Source organism: Schistocerca serialis, chromosome 9 (genome assembly GCF_023864345.2).
Source record: "Schistocerca serialis cubense isolate TAMUIC-IGC-003099 chromosome 9, iqSchSeri2.2, whole genome shotgun sequence".
NCBI lineage: Eukaryota > Metazoa > Arthropoda > Insecta > Orthoptera > Acrididae > Schistocerca > Schistocerca serialis.
The window spans coordinates 12,109,781-12,120,144 of NC_064646.1; the positions used below are offsets into that span (position 1 = coordinate 12,109,781).

The window sequence follows — 10,364 nt, forward strand, 5'->3', positions numbered from 1 at the left end:
AAAAAATTTGATCTCATTGACGGTACAGTATGGGTTAAACTTGGATTTACGATGCTCACAGTAATAAATTGTACTTTGTTTCACACAATATAACGCACAAAAAAACGCACTAGGCAAGTATCAAACCTACAACCTTACATTCAATACCAATTAACGTTACCAGCAGATTAATATTACTATTGCTACCCAGCTACTAACCTGCAGTATATTAGTACAAATACAGTTGTTACTGTTTCCTACAGCTTACTTTTCATCGTAGGCGTAGTTTTATTCAAACACAGCCGGCCGCGGTGGCCGAGCGGTTCTAGGCGCTTCAGTCCGTAGCCGCGCGACTGCTACGGTCACAGGTTCGAATCCTGCCTCTGGCATGGATGTGTGTGTTGTCCTTAGGTTAGTTAGGTTTAAGTAGTTCTAAGTTCTAGGGGACTGATCAACTCAGAAGTTAAGTCCCATAGTGCCATTTGAACCATTTATTCAAACACATTTTAAAAATATATATGACGGTAGTATTTGTTCCTGAAAGAACAGTTACCGTGGATGACCGTGCAGCTTTGCTAGAAATGAAATGATAATTAAATGGACACCCTAGCTTCAAACAGGCGTTGATCTACTTCATTGGGGACATGTTGAAAATGTGTGCCGCGACCGGGACTCGAACCCGGGATCTCCTGCTTACATGGCAGACGCTCTATCCATCTGAGCCACCGCGGGCACAGGGGATAGTGCGTCTGCAGGGACTTATCCCTTGCACGCTCCCCGTGAGATCCACATTCCCAACATGTCCACACCACTACATTCATAGTGCGCCTAATAGATGTTTGCCCATCATACTCATTACTCGTGGGAATGTGGATCTCACGGGGAGCGTGCAAGGGATAAGTCCCTGCAGACGCACTACCCTCTGTCCCCGCGGTGGCTCAGATGGATAGAGCGTCTGCCATGTAAGCAGGAGATCCCGGGTTCGAGTCACGGTCGGGACACACATTTTCAACATGTCCCCAATGAAGTACATCAACGCCTGTTTGCAGCTAGGGTGTCCATTTAATTATCATCACATTTTAAAAATATTGTATTCTCTTGTACTTTCGTAATCATTCTCCTAATGTCTTTGAACAATTTGCAGAAGAAATTTTATGGGATAGATCTGACAAAAATAGACAGCATGTGTAATCATATAGGCATGTTTATCAGTTCTGTCGCGTGGTCTAGGGCGCTTTTTAAGATGGTTAAAATAGCTCTGAGCACTATGGGACTAAACTTCTGAGGTGATCAGTCCCCGCCGGCCGAAGTGGCCGTGCGGTTAAAGGCGCTGCAGTCTGGAACCGTAAGACCGCTACGGTCGCAGGTTCGAATCCTGCCTCGGGCATGGATGTTTGTGATGTCCTTAGGTTGGTTAGGTTTAACTAGTTCTAAGTTCTAGGGGACTAATGACCTCAGCAGTTGAGTCCCATAGTGCTCAGAGCCATTTTTTTGATCAGTCCCCTAGAACTTAGAACTACTTAAACCTAACTAACCTAAGAACATCACACACATCCATGCCCGAGGCAGGATTCGGATCTGCGACCGTAGCGGTCTCGCGGTTCCAGACTGAAGCGCCTAGAACCGTTCGGCCACCTGTCCGGCCTAGGGCCCTTTGTCCCTGTTCACACTGCTCCCACCGTCGGAGATACGAGTACTCCCTCGGGGGCATGGGTGAGTGTGTTGTCCTTAGTGTAAGTTAGTTTAAGTTAGATTAAGTAGTGTGTAAGCCCGGGGACCGCTGATTTCAGCAGTTTGGTCCCACAGGAACGTACCACAAATTAATGAAATTATCAGTTCTCTTTAGTAAGGTACCGCTCATATATATTTGAGTCCAATGCTTTATTTCTCATAACAAAAGAGACATTGGGCGAATTTTAGTAGTACCGAGTAGCAGGATTTTCTTTGCTCTTGTGAATTAATATTAGTTTCCTTTCGTCCTTCTGGCTATTGGATAGGACCATTTTAAAGCTAATTATGAGAACAGGTGTTCGATCTCGATATCTCAACAAGAACTGCGAAATCTCCTTTCGCTACTTCTATAGGATAGCAGGGAAAAAACTGTGTTTCATGCTCGCCTTAACAGATGCTTTTCGACTCATTTAGCTTAATTTTGTTGAGATTTTTTGTTGTTAAATATCCGACATGTTGCGTTTGCAGCCACTGATCAGTTTTAGCAGTGCATTAGATGGTTGAGTGCGCTTCTTTAAAGTTGTTGCTGTTGTGGTCTTCATCCCTGACACTGGTTTGATGCAGCTCTCCATGCTACTCTATCCTGTGCAAGCTTCTTCATCTCCCAGTACCTACTGCAACCTACATCCTTCTGAATCTGCTTAGTGTATTCATCTCTTGGTCCCCCTCTACGATTTTTACCCTCCACGCTGCCCTCCAATACTAAATTGGTGATCCCTTGATGCCTCAGAACATGTCCTACCAACCTATCCCTTCTTGTAGTCAAGTTGTGCCACAAAATTCTCTTCTCCCCAATCCTATTCAGTACCTCCTCATTAGTTATCTGGTCTACCCAGCAATTCTTCTGTAGCACCACATTTCGAAAGCTTCTATTCTGTTCTTGTCCAAACGATTTTTCGTCCATGATTCACTTCCATACATGGCTACACTCCATACAAATACTTTCAGAAACGACTTCCTGACACTTAAATCTATACTCGATGTTAACAACTTTCTCTTCTTCAGAAACGCTTTCCTTGCCATCGCCAGTCTACATTTTATATCCTCTCTACTTCGACCATCATCAGTTATTTTACTTCCCAAATAGCAAAACTCCTTTACTACTTTAAGTGTCTCATTTCCTAATCTAATTCTCTCAGCATCACCCGACTTAATTTGGCTACATTCCATTATCCTCGTTTTGCTTTTGTTGATGTTCATCTTATATCCTCCTCTCAAGACACTGTCCATTCCGTTCAGATCTTCTTCCAGGGCCTTTGCTGTCTCTGACAGAATTACAATGTCATCGGCGAACCTCAAAGTTTTTATTTCTTCTCCACCGATTTTAATTCATACTCCGAATTTTCCTTTTCTTTCCTTTACTGCTTGCTAAATATACTGATTGAATAACATCGGGGAGAGGCTGCAACCCTGTCTCACTCGCTTCCCAACCACTGCTTCCCTTTCATGCCCCTCGACTCTTATAACTGCCATCTGGTTTCTGTACAAATTGTAAATAGCCTTCGCTCCCTGTATTTTACCCCTGCCACCTTTAGAATTTGAAAGAGAGTATTCCAGTCAACATTGTCAAAAGCTTTTTCTAAGTCTACAAATGCTAGAAACGTAGATTTCCCTTTCCTTAATCTTCGTTCTAAGGTAAGTCGTAGGGTCAGTATTGACTCACGTGTTCCAACATTTCTACGGAATCCAAACTGATTCTTCCCCGAGGTCGGCTTCTACCAGTTTTTCCATTCGTCTGTAAAGAATTCGGGATAGTATTTTGCAGCCGTGGCTTATTAAACTGATAGTTCGGTAATTTTGACATCTGTCAACACCTGCTTTCTTTTGGACTGGAATTATTATATTCTTCTTGAAGTCTGAGTGTATTTCGCCTGTCTCATACATCTTGCTCACCAGATGGTAGAGTTTTGTCAGGACTGGCTCTCCGAAGGCCGTCAGTAGTTCTAATGGAATGTTGTCTACTCCCGGGGCCTTGTTTCGACTCAGGTCTTTCAGTGCTCTGTCAAACTCTTCACGCAGTATCGTATCTCCCATTTCATCTTCATCTACATCCTCTTCCATTTCCATAATATTGTCCTCAAGTACATCGCCCTTGTACAGACCCTCTATATACTCCTTCCACCTTTCTGCTTTCCCTTCTTTGCTTAGAACCAGGCTTCCATCTGAGCTCTTGATATTCACACAATTGGTTCTCTTTTCTCAAGGTCTCTTTAATTTTCTTGTAGGCAGTATCTATCTTACCCCTCGTGAGATAAGCCTCTACATCCTTACATTTGCCCTCTAGCCACCCCTGCTTAGCCATTTCGCACTTCCTGTCGATCTAATTTTTGAGACGTTTATATTCCTTTTTGCCTGCTTCATTTACTGCATTTTTATATTTTGTCCTTTCATCAATTAAATCAAGTAATACATACAATGCAATACAATCTTTAATACACATGGCTAAATATACTGCAGAAGTCAATGTATCAACAGCTGCGCAGTGGGCCCAAAATGGTGGCCACAGGCAAGCGTCGTAGCATCACTGTGCCACCTGTCGGTCACTTTCTTAACCTCCAGGAACACCACTACCATCTGCCAACTCCATTACACGACTGTTTGAAATTTTATGGAACTTTTACAGTTTCTGTTTGAATCACTATCACGTAAGTTGTCCTTGAGAATTAGTGAATTTTTTTCCGTCGGAGGAGATGCAATACCAAAGGAGTGATGCGCTGTAGTTCGTGAGAGGCAACGTCAGTACGAGGGGAGGAAGATTTCAGAACGAGCTCATTCATTGGCTCGGAAAGACTCCAGAAAGGCGGTGGTGCCCCCCCTTCGTCGTGTCATCAGCCACGTGGCTCAGCTGGCACCGCGAGGACGCAGGTGAGGTGTGGTGGGGAGGTGAGCTTACGAAGGAGTCAGGCTGGCTCGACCCCGGGCGCCGGAATGCGCGACCGCGCTGCCGGCGAGCGGTGCCTCTGCCGAAAACGTTAGGCGCGCCTCACGGCGTGGCCGCGCATGGGTGGCTGGGTAGGCCTGGCGAGGCGAGGCGAGGGCCCGGGCAGGGAGCGACGGCCCGCCGGCGGCCTTGCAGTCAGCCAGCCAGGGTCAACGGCAGCGGGGGCGCCGCGCGCGCGGGTGGAGGCGGCGAGCGGCCAGCAGGTGCCGCCGGGGACCACCAGCTCTCTGTACTCGCTAGTGGGGCCATTACTAGCTCGCCGTCTCTATACGAGTCGCAGACTATCTGCAAACTCGTCACTTGATTCTGTTGTTGGGTACAACATCACTGTACTTGCGTATAAAGGAGAGCGAGCACGAGAGATTGCAAGAGCTTCGATTCCAGCCTCTCCCGATCAACAACGGAACCAAAACTACCTCATTCCCACCAACGATTGTGGCTTATGTCTCGCCTTCACTTCTGATGACGAGCCCCTGCACCTCAGCCGACTCCTGTCGCACTAGCTCAGCACCTGTAACTCCGCTAGTTTCGTCTCCCTCGACTATGTATATCATTTTGGTCTGCTTTTCAAACTTTAGACTTATGCATTTCCAATTAATTATGTCCGCTGATACGTGTTACTGACTGGACACAATGGGAAGGACCAGGCCCCTTTGCTTTTTTCATTTATCACTCGTTTATTACATCAGAGAAATACACATTTTAAGACAAAATTTAACTACACGAAATATTGCTCCCAGTAAAGGTTCACATAAGCAGTGACAAAACTTAGTTGTCTTAAGGGATTCTGATGGCAACAAATTTTAAGGAGGCAATGTAAGGTTTACATCAATTTAGCTCAAACACGTAGCTAGTGACTGAATCACGACACAGACACTTCAACGATTTCGGTAACAAATAAATAGCGTGAATTTGTACTCACAGTAACCAACTAATCAACAGCCTTGCCATTGAATAAGTAGTAGGCCATTTGGAACGAATTAGCAACACCCCGCAACTAGGGGAGTTAATATCAACAGTCTTTAAATGTCTTGCTCCCCATTAAATAAACAAACTTACAGTAATTAAATGAATAACAAATCAAACACACTACGCTCCACTCAAACTCTTCAGTGGAAGCCAAGCCAAAATGAAGATTCCACTAACTGACTAGCACTGAAGTCACACAAAAGCTCATCTCTGTGTTCCCAGACACACATGGGGCAAACTTTATACAAGACAAGATTTTGAAAGGAGCACGTCAGTAAAACCGGTAGTGGAGCTAACTCGTGGCACTGAAAATTAAGGTACTAGACCGGGGCACAAGGTGGTATACAATGAGGTTGCCTTAGTGCTATTTGCGCTCCAAAATATTAATTCAAATGGCCAATTCAAAATCAAGTACATATAAACCAGCATGAATTAACGAGGAGTGACACCAGGTCGCTCGAAGGGATGACAACACCTAATTGAAAAGACAAATGACGGAAGCGGCAGTAACATCAAACACCTCCTCCGAGTTTTAACCAGGAGTCACTTCCCGCTATACAAGTAAACATTTAACCAAGCACAAGGAAGGAACCCCAAGAGAAAATTCAAATAAAACCCCCAAAAGATTATAAAGGACAGGGAACTCCACCTATTTAAATTTAAAAGAATTAGCTCTCCCCAAAGGCAGTGTAAACGCGAAGGCCACACTTTAGAGGCCACCAAAATTGGTTACAGAAAGTCTTATACATTTGCTCCTTTTCTTTAAAGAAACACAAGGCTGCTTAACTTCTGCTGGACGTCCGGTATGGCTCGTGTAGGATACACCAGGCAGCAACCCAAGCTAGGCGGTCGCAAGGCACGGCGAGCAAAATCAGGAGAGCAGAGAGGCAGGCAGCCAACACATATCCTCCATCCTGAACCGGCAGACTGCGTACAACCAACTCCACATATACGTGGTTGCTTCCACCTCGTACCTCGCGGTCTCTCAGCATGTAGCCCGAGCAAACGTCAACTGCCACTCGCCACGCGAATGCTGAAAACAACAAGGCAAGCAAAGATAGGAAACATCTAAGGATCGATAATGGACATCCAAGAGACTGGCGCGCCAGTAACGAGCGCCACGGCTCATCCACCTTACTGCATTCTTGTTCTCTAACCACCCATTCATAACAACACCAACTCTCACACCTTCCATCACACTGCAGACATGTCCCGAGGCTCCATACCCTGCCCTCTCCCCTGTCTATTGTGAACAATAGCTGCGCAGATGTGTACGAGTGAGAGATATGCGTTTCTTGGATGTCCGTTACATAATTTTTATCCAAAATTGTAGATTTCCACCCTAAGCTAGGCATCGCACTACGCTGCTACAGATCAGTCTGCTACTGCAGCTAAGATCCCAAACCACCTCCACCAGTCCACCTCCTTCAGTATGCTGATGACATCGCATTCCTCGCTCCCTATCCTACACTCCAGAAATCTCAGTGATCCCTCCAAATCCACCTCTGCCAGTTTACTTCCTGGTATAGCCAATGGCTCCTTTCAGAATCAACCCTTCCAAAACCCAGGCAATAAATATAGTTTTACCATCTAAGGCCATCCTGTACAGCTAACTAATGCACTAAAATAACTTGGACTCAAATCTCACTTCTAACCATCGAACAGAAACCCAAGAACAGGCTAAAGTACTAAACCTACTAACTGGCCGAACTTGGAGTTCATACCCCTGCACTTGTAACAACAACAACGCTGTACTATTGTACATATAATAATTTTTTCTTCTGATTTTCGATAAATTAGTGTAATCGATGTTCTGATTTCATTTCTTTTTTGTTTCATGCCATTATGTTAAAGAAACTGTAAACAATTTTCGATGTGAATACTAATGTTTATGTCAAATTTCAAGCAATATTATAACAGAATTGAAATGTAAGAAACGTTGAAACTGTTGTAAGATGTTAAAGTTGTAATTGTGCGTCTGTTCCATACGTAGGCAATGTATTAGGATATGTAGAATGCAAAACCTCTGGTGAATACCCTGTCTGTAAGGGAGCGGTAAAAGGTGGATGGCAGGCGAGCGCGGGAAAATGCACACGGGCGCTGCACGGCATAACGGGCTCAGTAGTAGTAGTCGGAGTTGGGCATTGGTCTGAGCAACACGTTCTGGATCGAGGAGGCTCTCCTGGAAGACGTAGTTTCATTGAGCCTCGGATATGCCGTTCCGACGCCTATGCAGCATGGCAAAATTCCATAGGCACTAAATGGAAAAGTATTGCGACGCTATGAAGAAGTAAAGTGCCGATACATCAAGAGCCATTGCTGTGGTTGTATGTGTGCTCTGTGCTTCGCCATCTCGCCGCCCGCCAACCGCCGCATCGATACGAACAGGTTGAAACTTTTAGTACTGTATTCGTGTGGACCAGTGTTACTTTTGTTCCATACTGTTCAATAACAACTTAAATTTTACCAGAACTGTCCTATCATTTAATTATCCTCACAACTAACCTAGCCAGGGTCCTTTCCAAATGTTGTGCAATTCGAGTGTCCCGAAATGAAGAATTAAAGTTTATGTTAATAATAATTACCTGCAGACCTAGCTATGTTAGAATGATGTTTAAAGAACTTTGTTGTTAATGGACTAACAGACGAATAACAAAGGTCTGACAAAGTTGGAAGATAATTTTGAAATTGGTTTAGTAATGAAGTTTAATTATTTCGAGACAGATATAATGGTATTTAAATGAGCAGGAATTAAGACAAAAAGAGTAGTAAATCATATATTGGAAATCTTGAGGGCATAATGATTTCAGTAATTAATTGTTTTAATACAGTGATCATAACAGTTTCAGGGTCACCCCCCCCCCTTTTTATTCATTTGAATTCTGAAGTGTTCTAAACTGATTTGACCAGCAAAGTTAAAGCCAATATAAAGGCCAAAATTTATCAGTGTTTTACCTTTATCAAAATTGACATTGTGTGTGTGCTTCGAAAGTGCTATTTCTAGGGTAATCTTGCCCGATTTTAATCAGATAAATAGACAGTACGAAGTTCTATAGTAAACATTATAGTGTAATGTTATGTATTTATGGTTTATCCATATTAGTACAGAAAGTGAAATCATCAGTTCAGTAGATTTTCTGGTTCTAAAATTTACCATATTATGCAGTGTTGTTACGAGTTGTTTTGCACGAACGTACATCAACTTGTACAGGGAAGAAACTCAGTTAATGCCTAATTAGGCTGGCGACCGTATTGTTAACAAATTGGTATCATCTTCTGTGTTGTTTCTTATCCGTCCTGATGTGTAGTTGCATTTCGGACTTGCTTGACGTATCATTGTTATTACAGAGTGGATGTAAGTCTGATTTGCCTCCATTCAGGTACACGCAGTCAATATCTATACAAAAATCCTTTATCACAAGGTGAAGCCCGTCAACTTACCATAGTACAGGCTTTAAAGAGTATCGTGTGTGCACAAATCGCAGCGTTTACACAGTGTCCTCCTCATCTACACTCATGCTCATAAATTAAGGATAACTGCAGAATGTGGTGCCACACAACGCGGCACTACACCAAACCGGCGCTAATAGCATAGGCACATAGGGAACACCCACTACGCAGATCTGTAAGTCCGCAGTATTGGTGATAAGTTGAGAAAAGCGTCCCGAAACACATGTGCTACAAAACGCCACTGTTTCCTGCGCATGTACCCCGACATCAATATGGGATATGATCACCATACACACGTGCACAGGCCGCATAACGGGTTGGCATACTCTGGATCGGGTGGTCGAGCAGATGCTGGGGTATAGCCTCCCATTCTTGCACCAGTGCCTGTCGGAGCTCCTGAAGTGTCGTAGGGGTTTGAAGGTGTGCAGCGATACGTCGGCCGAGAGCATCCCAGAAGGTTTAGGTCTGGAGAACTGGCAGGTCACTCCATTCGCCTGATATCTTCTGTTTCAATATACTCCTTCACGATGACAGCTCTGTGGGGCCGTGCGTTATCATCCATCAGGAGGAAGGTGGGACCCACCACACCCCTGAAAAGGCGGACATACTGGTGCAAAATGACGTCCCGATACACCTAACCTGTTACAGTTCCTCTGTCAAAGACATGCAGGGGTGTACGTGCACCAATCATAAACCCACCCCACACCATCGAACCACGAACTCCATAAAGGTCCCTTTCGAGGACATTAAGGGGTAGGTGTCTGGTTCCTGGTTCACGCCAGATGAAAACCCGGCGAGAATCACTGTTCTGACTCTTATCTGGACTCGTCCGTGAACATAACCTGGGACCACTGTTCCAATGACCATGTACTGTGTTCTTGACACCATGCTTTACGGGCTCTCCTGTGACCAGATGTCTGTGGAATGCACCTTGCATGTCTCCGGGCGAATAAACCATGTTTGTTCAGTCTTCTTTAGACTGTGTGACTGGAGACAACTCTTCCAGCGGCTGCGGGTAGGTTCCGAGCAGGGCTACCTGCAGTACACCGTGGCCGTCTGCGGGCACTGATGGTGAGATATCGGTCTTCTTGTGGTGTTGTACACTGTGGACGTCCCGTACTGTAGCGCCTGGATACGTTTCGTGTCTGCTGGAATCGTTGCCATAATCTTGAGATCACACTTTGTGGCACACGGAGGGTCCATTCTATGACCTGCCGTGTTTGACCAGCCTCCAGTCGCCCTAGTATTCTACCCCTCATAACGTCGTCAATACGTGATCTTTGAGCCATTTTCA

The 10,364-nt window shown here is 44.7% G+C and overlaps 1 non-coding gene across 1 annotated transcript; it reads right to left on the minus strand.

Annotated features, from left to right (window-relative positions):
- Nucleotides 1–637: 637 nt before the first annotated feature.
- Nucleotides 638–712, minus strand: Trnat-ugu (transfer RNA threonine (anticodon UGU)). The gene has a single exon. It is a non-coding gene; the product is annotated as a tRNA-Thr (tRNA).
- Between the last annotated feature and the right edge of the window lie 9,652 nt (nt 713–10,364).